Source organism: Myotis daubentonii, chromosome 3 (assembly GCF_963259705.1).
Source record: "Myotis daubentonii chromosome 3, mMyoDau2.1, whole genome shotgun sequence".
Classification (NCBI taxonomy): domain Eukaryota; kingdom Metazoa; phylum Chordata; class Mammalia; order Chiroptera; family Vespertilionidae; genus Myotis; species Myotis daubentonii.
Window position 1 is genome coordinate 174,284,907 of NC_081842.1, and position 19,861 is coordinate 174,304,767.

General features: G+C 43.4%; 1 protein-coding gene across 2 annotated transcripts in view; it reads right to left on the bottom strand.

Annotated features, from left to right (window-relative positions):
• The window catches only part of ROR1 (receptor tyrosine kinase like orphan receptor 1), a 397,078-nt gene that overhangs the window by 278,205 nt on the left and 99,012 nt on the right, over positions 1 to 19,861 (bottom strand). The window lies entirely within an intron of this gene.

The window sequence follows — 19,861 nt, forward strand, 5'->3', positions numbered from 1 at the left end:
AGATAACACATGTCTGTTCTTTTAAACTGCTAAACTGCAGAGTTATTTTATTACATATCAATAATCTATGTCAAATGCTGAGCATATGCTTGTTACATATTAGGTCAGGGGTCCTCAAACTTTTTAAACAGGGGGCCAGTTCACTGTCCCTCAGACCGTTGGAGGGCCGGACTATAGTTTAAAAAAAACTATGAACAAATTCCTATGCACACTGCACATATCTTATTTTGAAGTAAAAAAACAAAACGGGAACAAATACAATATTTGTATTTGCATGTGGCCCGTGGGCTGTAGTTTGAGGACCCCTGTATTAGGCACTGAAATGTTGGCTATGAAAAAATTACATTATTAATAATTAGTCTCAATGAATAATTACAGTGTTGTTAATTATATATTATAAAATCATAGCAATACATATTATATTATCAGAGATTAATCACAATGCTTTTTACTATGGGGAAGAAACTAATAGAAGGATCACCGATCTTAATGACAGACTTTTTTCCTATTTCCTGTCACTAATCTTCGCACCTGTAGTTCTGATTTGCATACTCATTGATACCAAACATTCTGAAGAGCTATGGAATCTTCTATATAAAGATTTAAAAGATAATAAAAAAAAAAGGAAGACTATGCTCTCTGACCAGTAGACAGTGCCTCTAACATTACGACCTCTGCTTAGTTGTTAACATCAGCCAACGAGAGTCCTTCAGGGTTAAAGGCATAGACACCCAAAGTCTCCTACGGTGAGAGAAGCCAGATACAGTGATCACCTCTGGGTGGGAGGATCAGAGGAAGGACAGGGGATAGGACTGACTGGGAAGGGGCACGAGGGAACGTTCTGGAATGATGGCAATGTTCTGTCACTTGCTTCAGGTAATGGTTTTACAAATGGACACAATTTTTAAAACTATGGAACTACTAGTAAATCCTTAAAATTCATCTATGTTAATTATACCTCATTAAAAATGATTAAAATAACTAAAGTTTAAAAAAATTACCTTATGTATTCAAACAAAACTTTGGTCCCCTGCCATGATGCTGTGATGCCCCACACTCTCCACTTCCTCCCTCCATACAGTCTTCATGGAAGAAAGGACAGCATCTCAGAGTGGAGAGGCACAGCCTGCCACCCCACCCACACTGTGCCCCCTCCCCCCAAACAAACAGGAAACAATAGGGCAAAGGAAGGTGAGCTCCTCACGGGCCCTCCGACAACCTCCTCCCTCTCCCTCAGAGGCGGTCTGTGCCCAGCTCCAGAGACAGGCTCCAAACCACCCACTGGGCTGCTGCCCACCTGCCCAGGTGGAGACAGAAGGCCTCAGTCTTCTGCGCTGTCAGTCTATTCCCTGGAACAAACATGAAATTCATTTGGGAGGAGGAGGGAGTGTGGAAGGGTAAAGTTCATTCCATCCTTCTTTATACAGAGAAAAAAAAACATCATATATCCAGGCAACTGTAATAACTCCAATTTGCTCAAACTTCACCCCCAGCTCCCATCCCACCTCCCTGGTGGTGACGCAGCAGGGCCAAGGGGTAGCCCAGGGTTCCACATCCCGCCCGCCTGGATATGTGCCAGTGTGGCAGTGAGTGGTTGCGTATATGGCATTTTTTTCCTAGTTTTTAAAATAAAAGTCTCTTTTGGAGAAGAGAAAAATACAAGCCCTAAGAAGAAAATAGTTTCCTTCTCTAGATCTGAGGGAAAATGGTGTAGCTGCTGGCCTTAACCATCCTGCAGAAGACGAAGATGCAGACGCAGACACACACACACACACACACACACACACACACACACACACACACACATGTTCATGAGTGCCATGAACTGAAGAATGGAAACTGGGTAGTCAGCTAGGTTTACTCAACAGCTGTGTGACTGACTCATTCTTGTCAAACCCTTTCTCAGCAGAATTAAAATTAATGTCATAGACCAGTGGTTCTCAACCTTCCTAATGCCGCAACCCTTTAATACAGTTCCTCATGTTGTGGTGACCCCCAACCATAAAATTACTTTCATTGCTACTTCATACTGTAATTTTGCTACTGTTATGAATCGTAATGTAAATATCTGATATGCAGGATGTATTTTCATTGTTACAAATTGAACATAATTAAAGCATAGTATTAATCACAAAAACAATATGTAACTATATGTGTTTTCCAATGGTCTTAGGCGACCCCTGTGAAAGGGTCATTCGACCCCCAAAGGGTCACGACCCACAGGTTGAGAACCACTGTCATAGACCTTCCCAGATTCCCTGTAAGCAGTGAAAACAATTTGTGTGAAATCCATAACACCAAGGCACAAGAACTAGAATTCCAAAGCTAGAAGGAACCTCAGAACCCATCCACCTCAACCACCCTGTGCTCCTAGAAAATGCATCCCATGAAGAGATGTGCTTTCTAACACAAAGGAGGAGTCACACCCAGAAGAGTCAAGTCTATTCTGTTGCATCGATTCCACATACACAGGCATCTCTGAATTTCTATTCCAGGAAAGAAAATGCCGCAGGCAGCAAAAAAATAGGTTGGAGATGCTAAGAAGAGAGACAAGGAGCGGGAACTGGGACCAGATGCTGCTCTCTCTCCTTTTTCCCCCATTGCCCTGGGCAATGCCTCTCCAGGGCACAGCGTCTGTGGGCACATTTATCTCCCCCTCTGCAAGGAAGCTCCTTCAAAGCAAGGGCCATGCCCAGAACCATGTCTGGATTTAAAGCCCCAGATAAGGCCAATACCCTGTTTGTCAACTGAATGATGCTTGCCCCTCTGTGGCCTCAACTTAGACAAAACCATGAAGGGGGAAATGCCAGCCTTCAGAATTCCTTCTTCTCCAAATCCCTTCTTGTCTGCTTCCACATGGTACCTGGCACTTCCAGCGCACATACCTGGTTCCCCTCCAAGGAGCCCCACCTACAACCAGCATCTCACATCAGCAACTATGCTACTGTTTCTGGATCTTTGGTCACCATGGAAACATGGGCTCTGTCCCATTCTTCAGCATACTATTTGAACACAGCTTTTTATTAATAACTAGGGGCCCAGTGCACGAATTTGTGCACCTTGAAAGGAACTGTGGGCCATGAGGCTGCGGTAGGCACCTGGGTGGTTCTCGGCCCATCCTCCGTGCCCCCACCTGGACCCTCCCACCGCAGCCCCGAGTCCCCTGTCTGCCGGCAGCCCTGCTCCTGCCTCCGCTGTTCCCATGTGCTGATGGCACCAGCTCTGCTCACACCCACTGAAGGCACGGATCAATTGAGGCTGGCACCAGCAGTGGGTGCGAGCAGGGCCAGTGCTGTCAGCGGGTGTGAGCAGCAGCTGCTGCCCCATCACCCCTCAGGAGTTGGGGAGGTGGAGAAGCCCTCAGGGGCGATCAGGGCCAGCAGCCGCTATTTGCACCCACTGATAGCGCCGAGTGAAGGGGACCGGCGCCAGGCACCAGCAGTGGGTGCAAGCACTGGGCGGGATCGTGGCACATGACAGCAAAGAATTTTCAGTAACCACCAGAGGCTTGTCCAGATGACAGTGACCAGCGCCCTGACTAGGTCTGGCACACTGCTCACCTGCTCCACTATCCCGCCATGGCCAATGCCCTCCATGTTCTGCGCACGCCCCCTGGTGGTCAGCACATGTCATAGCGACCAGTTGTTCAGTTGTTCTGGTTGTTTCACCAGTTGGTATATTTGCATATTAGCCTTTTATTTATCTAGGATAATAGCTAAAATATGAGTTTTACTCGGTTCTGGTACACTTTTTTGTTTGTTTGTTAATCCTCACCCAAGGATATTTTTCCATTGATTTTTAGAGAGTAGAAGGGAGGGGGAGAGACAGAGAGAGAAACATTGATTGGTTGCCTCTTGCACACGCTCTGACCACGCTCCTACAACCTAGGCAAGCACCCTTGACCAGACAGTCTGTAGGCCAACACTCTATCCACTGAGCCGAACCAGCTTTTCTGGTATACTTTTAAAACACTTTCTAAGTATTAACTCATCAAACTCCTACAATAAACACAGGAGATAAGTACTATTAATTTAATCACTTTCCAAAGTAGAAAACTGAGGCACAAAAAGATTAAGCAATTTGCCCAAGGTTACTCAGTGGGTCAGAGCCAGAGTTTGGATTTAAGTGCAGGTGGTCTGGCTCCAGAGCCCACCTTACTGGTCATTACTATGCTATATTATCTCCCCAGATTACCTTGGTGCCTTTTCCTTCTGTCTCCCCCATCCAAAACACACACACATATACACATACACACGCACAGTTAAGCACTTCCCCCTCTATGTTCTCATAGCATCCTGTTCTTACCTCTATTTGCCAGCACTTTCCAAAGAGCAAAACTTTGTGTGAGTGCCTGGCTTCTCCCCGGCACTACAAGTTCCTTGTGGAGACAGATTTTATTTGTCTCTGTCACAGTCCAATAAATATTTGCTGAATTTCTAAATAAATAAATAAATCCCTTTCAAAGGGTCACAGCTTTAACCCAAGAGAGGATACAGATCCCTGATTAGAAATAAACCCAAGCATATACAGTCAACGAATGCCTGACAAGGAACCAAGAGTCCTTAAGAAATAGTCTCTTCAACAAATGGTGCTGGCATAACTGGATGTTCCCACGTCAGAGGATGAAACTGGCCCCCTGTATTACACCACTCATAAACATTAAGTCAACACACACAGAGGCTTCATGTAAGACCTGCAACCACAAAACTCCTAGGAGAAAGCATAGGGGGAAAGCTCCTAGACATGGGTCTTGGCAATGGTTTTTTGGCTATGACACCTAAAGCATACGCAACAAGATTAAAAAAAATAAACAAGTGGGAATCCATCAAACTAAAAAGCTTCTGCACAATGAAAGAAACCATCAACAAAGTGAAAAGACTACCTAAGGAATGGGGAGGGGGGAATGCAAACTGTATATCAGTAAGGGGTTAAATATCCAAAATATCTAAAGAATTCATACAATTCAATAGGCAAAAAGCAAATAATCCAATTAAAAAATAGGCAAGGGAGCTGAATAGATATTTTTTTCAAAGAAGGTATGTGAATGGCCAACAGGTATATGAAAAGATGCTAACATCACTAATCATCAGGAAGATGCAAGTCAAGACCACAATGAGATACTGCCTCATGCCTATTCGAATGGCCATTATAAAAAATGACAAGAGATAACACATGCTGACTAGGATGTGGAGGAAAGGGAACCCTCCCACACTGTTGGTAGGATTGAAAGTGATACAGCCACTATGGAAAACAGTATGGAGGATCCTAAAAAAAATTTTTAAAACAGAACTACCACAGCTCCAACAATTCCACTTCTGGAAATATATTCAAAGGTAACCAAAAAAACTAACTCAAAAAAATATCTGCACCTCCATGTACATAATAGCATTATTTATAATACCCAAGACATGGGAAAAACATAAGTACTCAATGATGGATGAATAAAGAAAATATCACACACACACACACACACACACACACGCACGCACACACACACACACACACACACAGGAATATTATTCAGCCATTAAAAAAGGAAATCCTGCTATTTGTAGTAACATAAATGGACCTTGAGGGGATTATGTTAAGTGAAGTGAGTCATACAGAGAAAGACAAATACTGTGTAATCCACTTATGCGTGGAATCTTCTAAAAGAAAAAAACACACCAAACTCATAGAAAAGATCAGAGTTGTGGTTACCAGAGGTGGGGGTGAGGAGAAGGGGAATTGGAGGGAGGTGGTCAAAAGGTACAAACTTCCAGTTACAGGATAAATGAGTACTTGGGATGGAATGTACAGCATGGTGACTACAGTTAACACTGCTGCATGAAATATACAGGAAAGTGTTCGGAGAGTAAACTCAAAAAGTTCTCAATACAAGAAAAATAATATGGTTTTGTTTGTTTTCCCTTTTCCTTTATCTATATGAAGTGATGGATGTTAACTTATTGCAGTAATTATTTTCTAACCATTATGCTGTACAACTTAAACGTATACAGTGATGTGTGTCAACTATATCTCAACAAACTGGGAAAATATAATAATATATGTATAAAATTGAAACAGTAAAAAAGTTATTAATGTTAAATAAAGGGGGAGGGGAGAAGAGCCCTGGAATGTGAGTCAAGAGGCCAAGGTTTCAGAACCTGTCACCAATTAGCTGTGCAACCTTAAGCAGCTTTGTCACCTCTCTGGGCCTCCATTTCCTCATGTGAAGAAGATGGGCTCAGTGACCCCTGAGTTTCCTTTCCACTGTGACACCCCAGGACTGTGGCACCATGTGTCCCTCACATCACATCCCGAGATGTGACTCAGGGATGAGAACTGGGAAGGGTGAGCGGCAGAGGACATCAAGCCCAGCGGCACCACCCTCCACGCGGGAACCACCAGACAGGGGACAGCCCAACGGTACAGAGAGTCCAGCTGCCTTCTGGGGCCGCTGGCCATTAGCTCGCAAAGCATGAGGCCAGCCACTCTGTCTGCACCAAAGCCACTGCACCCGCCTGTAACTCAGGAAGGGATTACCCCGCCTGAGCAAAACCTGTGATGTTCCTTTCACTGCTTCCCCCTGCTATCATTAGCCAGTCAGGCATTCTTGGCAGCATAAACAGGTGATTAACAGGCAGGTTTAGGAAGAAACTGGGAGCAGGAACTGGCTGGGAGCACAACGCCCTCATTTTCGGCTTCCTCCTCCCACCTCCCCTGAGCGCTGTGGCAGGGACAGCACGTGGACATTTCCCTCTCATCCACAATGCTGCCAGAGATTTCTCCTAGAGAAGGCGTCAGGAGTATCGTGGTGGTGGGAACCTCATTTATTCAGCAGCAACCAGATGAACCTGGCACGAGAATCAGCCTCAGATCTGAAGCTGGCAGAACATCTGACGGGTGTTGGCGGCAGAGACAGCAGGAGTTCGGTAGAGCTGCAAACAGCAGAGAACGCCAATCAACAGAAAGCCTCCCTTGGGTTGTCTGGCCTCTTCTCTCAGGCCAGCTCATTTCACAGTCATCGAGCAAGTTTGAGCAAAAGCACAGAGCTAGGGAATGGGACTTTTTGTGTCTTGCCCTCCTTGGGGCTGTAGACATTTTTCATAGGAAGGTGCCTTCTTTTCTAGGCAAATATTTTATGGGGTGTTTTTGACATGAGTGGCCCAGAAAGCCAAGGAAGGAGGAGATTTCTCTCTTAAAGAAAATGGGGATTCTAAGAATGGAACAGGGAAGGGCCAGGTGAGCGGCAGAAAGTGTCCACTGTCATCACAGCAGGTCAAGTGACCTGCTCCAACAGGAAGTCAACTCCATCAAGAGACTCAACACAGGTTTACAAATGTCATTTTTATAGATTTATAGATGTTCATTTTCTGGCTTCAGCAAAGACAGTACAGTGTTGGGATAATTGTTTTTCTCTGTAGAATTAAAAAATCTTGGAGTTGAAAGGACCTCTGAACCCAAATGCCCATATATATATAAAGCCAGCGACCAGAACACCGAAATGACCGACCGGAAAGACAGAACGACTGGTTGCTATGACACCCACTGCTGCCTGTGAACCGAACTGATCAGTGGCGGGGCCTGCAGGCCAACCTCCCGCAGCCCTGCCCCCCCAGCCGGCCCCACCCCCAATCAGTCCCCTACCCCCAATCTGAGACCCCTCCCCCCAGCCTGCCCCACCCATTTGGCCTCTCCTACCCTGATTAAGGGTGGGGCAGCCAGCCAACCCCTCCATGGCCTTGACCCCTGGCCAGCCCCACCCCCAACTGCACTCATCACCCAATAGGGGGCAAGGCTGGATGGCCAACCTTTTGCAGCCCCTCCCCCCGCCCGGCCCCACCCCCGATGGGTCCCCACCACCCCAATCAGCCCCTCCCCCACTCCAGTCAGGGGCAGGGCCAGCCGGCCAACCTCCTGCTGCCCCTACGCCCGGCACACCCAGCCCTATCCGCCCAGATTGGGGCTGGGCCAGCTGGACCCCACCTGTGCATGAATTCATGCACTGGGCCGCTAGTTTTATATAAAAATCCCTTCTACAGTAGCTTCAGGTAGGGTTAACCCATTATCTGCATCATCACTTCAGGAAGAGAAAACATACTACAGCAGTGGGCAAAAGTAGGCTTACAATTGTGAGTACTCAAAACATGGAGTTTATTCTTGTGTTAATATTTAATGGTTGTACTATTTTTCATGTGAACGACAGTAAGTAAACCTGCTTTGGCCCAGCCCTGCATTTACCCTTTCTACTTTGGAGATCTTATCATTGGAGACTCTACCCAGAAACTGAGCAGAAATTTGCTTTCCAGAGATGTCTACGCATTTTTCATCATTTCTATGAAACATAAACCTAGTTCTTATGCCACCAATAATCTTCAATGTTTTTTAGGACAGTTCTTGATTTTTCTCTTTCCAGCAAAGTCTTTAAACAAACCACCTCCTTATGCTGATTGTTTTCCCCTGGACATATGCCAGCTGATTTTTATCTTTAAACTCTACACAATGAACACTCCTTCTGTAGTGCGAACATGCTAGAGGAGGACAGGACGACCATGCCTTGTTCTGAACAGTCTACGCCCATCATTACTATTTTCTCAGTGTGGCCATGTCATAGGGTGGACTAGTGAAGCCTGCAACATAACTCTGACCCTTTTAACCTAAGCCATTGCCAGGCCAACCATTCCTCCATCCTGTTCTTGTACAATTGGTTGTTTGAATCAAAGTACAGAATTTTACAGTTTTCCCTACTAAGTAACCTCCAGTTAGGGGCATCCAAGATGACTGAGACACCTGACTTCAGATTAAGTCATCCACACAGTCACAAACCTTCCAAACATGGCATCCTCTACTAATTTTATCAGCATGTATGTCATCCTTGTCCAATCAAGTCATTGCTATAAAAGTTGAACAGAACAGGCTCTAAAGGATGCCACTAGAGCAGCAGTTCTCAACCTGTGGGTCATGACCCCTTTGGAGGTCGAACGACCCTTTCACAGGGGTCGCCTAAGACCATCCTGCATATCAGACATTTACATTATGATTCATAACAGTTATGAAGTAGCAATGAAAATAATTTTATGGTTGGGTCACAACATGAGGAACTGTATTTAAAGGGCCAGAAGGTTGAGAACCATTGCACTAGAGCCTTCCTTCCAGATTACTACTTATCAAGGGACCAGTATTCCTTAGCACTGTCTCAGCCTCCTGGGCTCTGACCTCCAAACTCCCCTGTGTGATCTGGCCTTCGCAAAGCTGTTCATTCTCCCTGTTACAAAGAACAATTGGCCTTTCCCCAGCACATCCTGCTATCGCTTGCCTCCATGTTTTAACTTCACCTCCTTTGCCTAGAGAGCCCTCTTCCTGTTTTCTGGCGAACTCCTATTTGTTTTTCAAGTCTCAGCTTCAAATTTCACCTGCCCGTAAAGCCATTCTCTGCCCCATAGGTAGAATTAGGTGTTCCCAGAGCAACCCCTACAATCTTCTACTGTAGTAGCCAACATACTGAGTTGCTACTGCAATTCTGTCTCCCAGAAGACCTGGCACAGAAACAGGTGGTACATCTGCCATGATCCCCTCTCCTATCCTCAAGAAAAATTGTGCTAATCAATCACTAAGTCCAGGTGACGCCTCAGAGTTCATTCCAACACAACCCTCCAGGTTCCAATTGATTAGATCTGCCACTCAGGTTAAAACCCTAAACTATTTTACAATTTCCTTAAGGTCAGAAACCATGCCTCGTTCACCTCTGTACTGGTAGGCCTACCAAAAGATCTGGCATAGAATTAACACAATAATGTCTGTTGAGTGAATGACTTTGTTTACTGGAGATCTAGCATTTAGAAAATGAATTTCCCCAGGTCCATAGAAGATCCCCATAAACAAAATAATTGTAATAGTGGCAAGAGCTAGTCATTTGCATGAATTGTGATTAATACTCGAGAATAATAACAGATCAGTACTTAAGAACTTTCTGCTCCTTATTCTGAACAGAGTTCCCTGGGAAGGCTGGCCTGATTGGTCTTGGTATTCATAGGCCTCATTTGATACACATACTAGGCCTGGAACCAATTTGATTGCCTTCCCAGCTTTATGTGTCCTAAATATCCATTAGCTGATAGTAATTTTACGAGGTTGAATGCCAGGGCTGAAAATGGGTCTGCCAAAGTTTTATCTACAAGAAATCTGTATTATGAAGATTGCTTCCCCATGGAGCACTCTTTAGAGACAGCCATTTGAACCAAAAAGAAAAATTCCTTAGGAGGCTCATTTATTATCACACTCCAATGTTGTTAAAGATGGCCCCTGGGACAAGTCTCGGGACTACTCTTATGTAGAGGTCAAATTAGGGCCAGCATCGTCACTGAGTATTATTAATCATTTCGTAATTAGCCCTTCTTTGTGTAGCTCTATCTACAGAGTGGATATTCCAGATATTAAACTTAGTCTAATCTCCAATATTACTCTTGCAGAGACCTGTAAATGAGGAGGATAAGAAAGTTAAGATAGATCAAATCCCCTTTGCTTTTCATAATTTACATTCAGAGGCTCGTACTATATTCAAACAATATTTTGGGGCCTTGTGAAGGTGCTTTGTAAACTGGAAGTGGTCAGTAGTATTTGGCTAAAGCTGGATGATGAGTAAATGTTTATTGAATGGATAGGTGGATGGATGAATGAATGGGTGGGTGGGTGGACAGATGGATGGATGGATGGGAAGGACAAGTGGTATGCAACTTTGTTTATGGAGTAGCTAGAAAACCAGACATCCTATCTCTTGCTTAGACTTCCTAGTAAGCAAAAAGAACCTGGCATCATCAATAAGAGAGCCAACACCTTAAACAGAACCCAAATTAAGTCGTAAGTAAATTTAGTAAATTCAGATTATTTTACAGGGAAGGCATCTTTTAAAGAAACAATTTGAAAGATTATCCAGAAAGACTCAATTCAGCCACCCGGTCCAATGATGATTACTGATTGGGATGAACGTGCTTGACGTCCACAGCAATACTGCAGGACCACACAGTGCTGGCCTCCCTGTGCATCGTGGAGCCCAGCATTTCCTCGTGTTGGACACTTATTACCCCCTCAGCTTCTAAAAATATGATTTATCTCAAGCTGGAAAAGGTCCCATGAAAAGAATAACTTGGCTATTAGAAGTTTCTAGATATTGTTCTGAATAAAGGGCTCTAATAGTTCCCTGCTTATTAATTCCTTCACATTGTTTAATCAGCAATATAATAACAGTCAAAATTTACTAAGTTCTTACTTTGAACCAGGTACTAACCTCAGCATGACACAAGCATCATCACATTTAACCCTTAGAAGAGCCCTTGTAGTGATTACTGTTATTACCCACATTTCACGGTTGAGAAAGTAGGCAGTAAGAGGTTAGGTAATTCCCTGTGTCACCCAGGAGGCATGGTAGATTCTGAATTCACGCCCAGCAACCTGTCTTCCTAATAATCGGAGCTCTCTATGAAGTGAGTGTGGTCTACACCATCTTCATAAAGGGAAGACCCTCACTCACCTAACCCTTAAGTGTTGGACATCCCCACCCATGCCACTGCTGCAATTTTTAAAAATTTACACAAAAAAATATCTATTTCAACTTTCTTCCCAACAAGTAGACAGCACTCCCTTGATCTCATATGCTGATCTCATATTCTTTCTCTCCACAATTACTACGTTAACATTTCACCAGGTCTGTTCTGAGGACAGTTCTGTGGTGAGTTAAGTTTGAAATATGCTAGATTAAACCAGACTTTTTAGCTGTAAGAATTCTCAAGGTCTTTACTGGTCAATGTGCAATGTTATCCCCTGCACCGAAACATTGCCGGTTTAATTCCCAGTCAGGGCACATGCTCGGGTTGCGGGACGAATCCCCAGTAGAGGGCATTATTCAGGAGGCAGCCAATCAATGAGTCTCCCTCTCTCTTTCTCCCTTTCTCTGAACCTAAAGTCAACAAAACACATTTAAATAAAAGAAGAAAGAGGGGAGGAGAAAGAGGAGGAGGGGAGAGGAAGGTGCCTGGAGATGGGGAGGGCTCCACCTTTAGATGAGGTGTTCTGGAAAGATGAAGGATGAATGAAGAAAGCTAGTGCTGAGGAGCAAAGTAGACAGAGGCCAGACCCACAGAGTCCCATCAGCCAAGCCATCGTGAGGACTAGCCTATAAGCAAATAGCAGCCATTAAAGCAGTGGTTCTCAACCTTTTAGCCAGTTCCTCATGTTGTGACCCAACCATAAAATTATTTTCATTGCTACTTCATAACTATAATGTTGCTACTGTTATGACTCGTAATGTAAATATCTGATATGCAGGATGGTCTTAGGCGACCCCTGTGAAAGGGTCGTTCGACCGCCAAAGGGGTCGCCACCCACAGGTTGAGAACCGCTGCATTAAAGGGTTTTAAACAACTAAGGCTCATGATCAGATTTCTGTGTTTGAAAAAATATCATTCCAGCTACAATGTGGAGAACAGATTAGGAGACAATGTACAGAGACAGTCACGAGGCTGCTACAGGCTGCATAGCTTGAAACTGTTAAATAAATAACAATTAGGTTTACTTCCAATCAGGTCCTCATTGCCAAGGAATGATAATGGCGTTTTCAAAGCAAAAGGGAAATGTGGGAACCTAAGAAGCTAGCGAACGCGAAGGCATGTCTGGAAATCACGCATTCGCAGGCATGCCATGTGAGTCCTATCAAGACAAGGTCCTGTAAAGTCCCTTCCTCCCCCTGGCTCCCCACGGGGAGACCCTGCTCCACGTTCCCTGTTGGCCGGGAAGGGCAGCGAGGAGTCCCCAAGGCCACACACAGGCTCACCCTCTCTGGTGTGGGCCAATGCAGGGCAAGGAAGCAGATGCAAAGGAGAAAAGGATAGCATGGAATTGGGTGAGATGCCAGAGAGTCCTCAGAGGCAAGCACACACCTCAGGCCTCAGGAGGGACGTGCCTGTGATGAGAGTCCAGGCTCCAGCATAAGGAAGGCTGTGCGCTCACCACAAGCAGCCTGAGAAGCCACACCTGCGCCCAGCCCCTGCTGCTCAACAAGGAGAGTCTGTCCTGTGCAACATGTTCTTCAGTACTTGTCTCAGTTTGTAAACTTTCATTCTTTCAATGGTTCCCCATCCCTGCCCCCTGCAAAATTTCTTACAAATCCCTTCTCCTGAATACGGGTGCTGATAAATGTTCCTCTTTACATTGGAAGCCAAAGTCTTCCCTAAAAATAAATATCCCCTAAGTTTTCTCTAGAAATGGAAAAGAAACATCTAGCAGTCTTCTCTGGCCTGCAGTAAGAAGAAATGCTGTTTACTGAGTCTGTGGCCATGTTACGTCAAGAATTCGGCTGTCTTCCCCACACTCCCATCCTACCTTTCCCAAAATGCTCCTCACCCACACCCTCCAAGGCGTGTTCTCTCAGCATAACTTCACCAATAAAGGAGGAATAAACGTTACCACGTCACCTACCCTTTCCATGTGTCAGGTTCTACACCCCTGCTTTATATACATTGTCACTCAAGCATGACAATAACATCAGGTGGTGTGTGTTATTATCCCCATCCTACAGATGGGAAAACTGAGACTTAGATGAAGCAATCTGCCCTGCTCCCATACTAAGTGGCAGAACCAGAATTTGCATCCACCATCGATCTGATTCCAGGGGCCAAATTTTTTAAACGTCGTGGCTTTCTACCCAGAGGAATTTCACTCTTCTCTCAGAGGAGTTTTTCTTTGAATTTTGGGTCTTGGTGGCTGAATAGGAAGAGAACTGGAGGCCATTCCTCTTTCCACTACATCAAGCACCCAAAACAAAATGATGCTGCTTCGCTGAAAAAAATAAAAAGCTGCACCTCTAAACTAGAGAAGTCAGCACTAATCCTTGCATGCTCTCATTTTCAAAGAAACCTTTTTCAGAAGGAAAAAAAATGCTATTTCATTGCAAAAAAAAAAGTCATTGCTTTCTTAGCCAAAGCTAGCTATTTACTTTTTCTGGCAACCTTATTGACAAGAGTGCAATCCCTGCATGAGCCAGGCAGTACTCCACTTGGTGTATTTTGGGTTAAAGGGTGAGGCTGTGCAACATGACCTCATTTTTGTACAACTAACCTAAAATAATGCCTTGAGACTTCAAAAAGGAGGAAGAAAGAGAAAGAAAGAGAGAAAAAAAATGAAAGAGCTGACATAAACACACGTTGTCCCCCTCCCCCACCCACCCACCCACCCTTGTCTCTCATGGAAACCGTTTCCAATTTGTTTCGTAATTGCATTGAGTCATCTGGGCTGACACTCAGATCATTTCTCAAATTCACCATCCCCCTTACACGCAGGAAAATGAGGCATTTAAGAAAATTTCCCTCCGCCCCACATAATCTCTTTCTTTTGGGGCAGTTGGATGGAGGTGGCTTGGGAGGGGAGGGGCAGAAATTTTGGAAATCACAGCTGATGAACTGCAAACGTGTGTGCAAGTGATGCACAGGCTGGGAGGGAGTGAAAAATGGAATTCCTCTGTGAAAATAATGCACATGTCCCGGGGAAATGAGCCACACATTTTTTTGTAAATCAAGAGACCAGGGCTTTCTTTATATGTGCGCCAAACAGCATTCCTGGGTAACAGTTCCATATCTCATGAGGTGTAAGCCACTTCACTCCATCTTATTAGAAACATTCAAAACAAGGCAAGTATTTTGAAACCCATAAAATTTATGGAATTCTAAGCACACCAAAGACAGAGCGGACGAGGGACTCCTCTGTTTAACTGGTTTTAATTTATATTCACTTTAGCAGTTTAACCCACCTTTAAAATCCAACCAAGATTTGAAAACATTAATAACTAGAAACCATTTTTTAAAAAACAGCCTCCCGCTTTCTCAAAAACCTTAAAACGCACTTGCTCAAAGCTTCTAGAACACAAGAAAAATGAATCCCAGAGTTCCTAGAAAATTGGCTATAACCTTTGTCACTCACCTGATTACTTACCACCCTCTGAAAGGAAGACAGGCCTCCAGCTGGTGGGCAGTGCCGTGACCAGCCTAAATATGCCCTAGAAATTCTAGACAGCAATTAATGAGGAGAGAAGTGACGAAGCAAGCCTATTTATCCTGGAGCCCATGTAAATTAGAGCAGGGTGGCACACCGAATACATTCTTCAGGTCATATACCATGATAAACTTGTGAGTACAGTTTTAGAAAGCTTCAAAGAATTTCGTTTTCCACTTACCTAAGGTAAGACCCAAAGAGAAAACTCACATTAAGTATTTACTCTTTTTTTTAAATATATTTTTTATTGTTGACAGTATTACAGATTTATTCCATTTTCTCTCCCTTTCCCCTACTCCTCCCAGGCCCTCCCACCCCTCCAGGTCATGGAACAGACAGACATACTTCAATGTGGGGTTGGGGGGACAAGAAGAGATAAACCAAAGAACTTATATACTTCTACGCATAGAATATTTACTTTTTTAATTTAGCACTGCTTATACACATGGCCGAAAGTAGAGTTAAAAAAAAAGGCAAAACACCTTAAACCAAGGCCATGCCACTGCCCTTCAAGGTCTTCATCAGGGCTCAAGAATTCAAATAACAATATTAGCAAATATTTCTAGAGCACTTAAAATGTGTCGAATACTATGCATACTATCTCATGTAATCTTCCCAACAACCCTATAGGGAAGATACTGTTTTTATTCTTTTGTGCCCTGTGTGCAGAAAGGTGAAGCAACTTGCCCAAGAATGCATGGAGTCGCAGAGCCAGGATTTAAACATAGCCTGTCTAACTCTAAAGCCTCCCTGCGAAAGTTAACTACACTTCAGATAGTAAGACCTGGAGACTTGCCATGATAAATTCAATAAAAGCCAACACAGAGAGCTCATTTTGTTCTACGCACTGTTGTAGGCACTTGGCAGAAAGTAATTCATTTGCTCTTTATAATAACCTATAAAGCAAGTACCATGGTTATCCCCGACTTTATAGATGAGGAAACTGAGGCTGGAGAGGTTAAGCAACTTGCCCTGAGTCATACCTTTCATACGTCAGTGGAGTCTAAATTCAAATCTAGGCAGTTAGCTCCAGGCGGGTGTCTTTGCCACTCCACTATCTCTCAGTCTAAGCCTGCTGACCCCAAGATGGCCAGTAAGTTCTGGTTCCAATAATAGGATAATAACAGAGTTGAGAACCATAAGAGAAATGCTCCACTGTGCTCATCTGACTATACCTTGGGCATTTCGTTCGGGTATATTTACATTTTAAGAAAAAACACTGACAAATTGGAACTTGTCCAGCAAAGAGGAAGAAGAGGAGGAAACAGGGGAACAATGTCCTAAGAGTATGGAGTACCTTTAAGTGGCCTGGAAAGGACATTTCAAGAGCACACGTACCATTTCCTAAAATGTCAAGAGGATCCCAACCAACCCTAAGGACATGTGGGAAGCAGTCCTAGGACCTAACTGACTCATCATTCCTTTGCTCATCAATAGTTACTGAGCAGCCAGTATGTGTCACATGGAGGACAGGCTCCCTAGCTTAATAACCCTTGCATTTCAGAAGAGGAAGATCTGCTCCCTCCTCAGCGAGGCCCACCAGAGGCAAGAACAGATGGCAGAGATGATTCCTGCACTGGGTGGAACAATGGACACGTGACCTCTGCCACCCAGCTATGATCCATTTATCCTGTCTTGCACTACCACTATCAAAAAATGCCATAAAGGTCCCTACAAATTACAATATCTGGATACAGCCCAAGTGCCATCAGTGGATGAGTGGATAAAAAACCTGTAGTACATTTACACAATGGAATACTACACAGCTGTGAAAAAGGAGTCCTTACCCTTGGAGGCAGCATGGATGGACCTAGAGACTATTATGCTAAGCAAAATGAGCCAATGTGAGAAAGACAAATATCACATGATCTTACTTATATGTAGAATCTAATGAACAAAATAAACTGACAAACAAAATAGGTCCAGAGGTATCCATGCATGGCACAGAATAACAGATCTCAGGGTGGGGGGAATGGAAGAGATTAACCAAAGAATATATATGCATAGATGTATAATCCATAGACACAGACAATAGTATGAGGAAGGCCTGAGGTGGGGTGGGGATTGGGTGGAGGGAGGCAAAAAAGGAGAAAATGGGAGACATCTGTAATACTGTCAATGCTATATAATAAAAGCCTAATATGCTAACTGTTTGGAGGTCCGGTCATCTGTTCAATCAATCAAAGTATAATATGCTAATGATATGATAAGGTCGCTCAACCGCTTGCTATGATGTGCACTGACCACCAGGGGACAGACGCTCTGAACAGTAGGTTAGCTTGCTGCTGGGATCTGGCCGATCTGGACTAAGCAAGATGGGCCAGACACTCCCTGGAGCCCTCCCACAGTCCCTCTCTGGCTGGCCAACCTCCCATGTCCCTCCCTGGCCCCGATCGTGCACTGGTGGGGTCCCTCAGCCTGGTCTGTACCCTCCTGCAATCCAGGACCCCTCGGGGGATGTCAGAGAGATGGTTTCAGCCTGATCCCACAGGCCAGGCCGAGGGACCCCACTGGTGCATGAATTTGTGCACCGGGCCTCTAGTAATAAAATAAATTAAAATAAAGAAAACAGTGGGAAAATGCCATTAAAGTCCCCACAAATTACAACCCTTAATCATCTTTAAGAGACCAACAGAAATGCACCACCCCCCTCCCAAAAAAAGAAAAATGTTTTCAGTGGGCTTTAGATTGAGAATTGGACAAGTTTGAACAAAGGTAAAACATACCACACTCAGAAAATAATCTAAAGAACTAGCTGCATTCTAGAACAAGAGAATACTTATGAAGTAAAAATGCAATTTCTCTTCTCAACTTCCTTCTCCTCAACTTTCTTCTTTGTTAATGAATTGATTAGCATGCCTCATTAATGAGCATCTTGTCCCTAGAGTGTGTCTTGTCTGTTTGCTTATGTTCTCACACTGCCTGAGCAAGAAACTGTGGCATTAGCATCCTGGAACCCCTGGGACCACAGAACCAGCTCCGAACACATCAGCCCTGGGCCCAGTTTATAGCAGCAGCAGGCACTCACTGTTGGCCCTTCTAGCAAAATGTTTTCCAATTCCTGAGTCAGAAGAAGCATCTGAGATCAAGATTTATAAACACATTCCAGAATATGAGCACTTCCAAGTGAAAAAAAAACAACAATCAAACCACTGCAATGGCTTAAAATTTAAGACACTACTTCTCATGAACTGCTGCATTCTTTGTTAAAATGGAGATGCATACATATTTTCAGCATGACTATTAGTATGATTTCTTTAAGATTTTTTTCCAAACAATGTATTATTTGGTAGAAGACAATAAAAATTTTATACTATTTCAAGGCATTCTTGTAGGTAGAATAATATATTTTCCCACAGTTACAGAATATTTTTCCTGAACCAATTCTGACAAGTTTTTTTTCATGTTTCATATACATATTTATATATATATTTCATGTACAAAGTTACATTCTGAACCCCAGGGATTCCATAATAGAAATAAATACTGAAATAACTACATTGCTAAACGAGCTTTTTGCTCATAGAAATGAAGCCGAAACCTCCAAGAGACAGAAAGTAGGACAATCTAGAACCCATTTTTCAAATTATAGAGGCAAGTACAATTCTGGATAAAATAACTAGGACAAAAAACAAATTCAGAACATAAAATGGTTAAAATATATTCAAATATTGAGAAATGTATGACATTAATAATAACAACTTAATTTTTTAAAGAGAAAGAAAAAGACATTTTGTGTTATAAAACAGCATAACCCTGTTAAAAAAGCATTTATGATTTCCACATTACGGTACTTTTCTTTTTGTCTCTATCAATGAGACTGAGAGATTTGCATAAATCCGTCTAAGACCATTTAAATGAGCCAACCAAAAGGATGGTAACAGGATTCTACTAGGTCTCAGGAAAAGTCTTTGACCTCGGTCTGCTCCTTTCCTCTGGATGTTTCTGAATACAGGTGTTCTGATTGCTTTGCTTTGTTTTTTAAAGAATGGTTTCCACAGTGGTTCTCAACCTTCCTAATGCCACGACCCTTTAATACAGTTCCTCATGTTGTGGTGACCCCCAACCATAAAATTATTTTCGTTGCTACTTCATAACTGTAATTTTGCTACTGTTATGAATCGTCATGTAAATATCTGATATGCAGGATGTATTTTCATTGTTCGCGATCCACAGGTTGAGAACCGCTGGTTTAGAGGAATGAGCATGAGAAGATAGATTAAGAAGAGAAACAAAATCTCCCCATAAAAAAATATCTAATTCTATAGTTTATGATGCTGGTTGAATAGAAACATCATTTAGTAGTAGCTGGAGTCACTCAAACTCTGTCCTGAATCTAGGAGCAAACCTATCCACGGAGGGCGAAAGTCTCCATGCAGTATTGATGACTTCAGAACTAAGTGCAAGAAAAATGCTAGCAGGATTTGGTGAAGGCAGCTCCGAGTGTGTCTTTCCCATCATTTACCATATATCCAATTCTGACTGAGAGAGAATACTTCTCTATAGGAATACTGTCTCCATAAACTTGGTCACAACTACACCCTGATAATCTTGGGAATGTAAGTGACCTCTCAGATCATCTTCTCCTATCCTCTGGCTTTCATTGGGTTGGGGAAGCCCAAAGAGATATAAAAGCTCAACATATTTTTGTTATTGTAGGACTTGAAGAGGCCAAGAGATTATGACTAACAAAATAAGAAGGTAATTATGTCTCCATTCATGCCACTAATGAATGGAAGAAGCCAAAGATAAATAATGGATAATCCAAAAGCCATTTGTATTTGATCCGGAAGCAAGATAGATGGGTGCTCTTGCAGTAGGGTTTGCCGTCCTAATTATT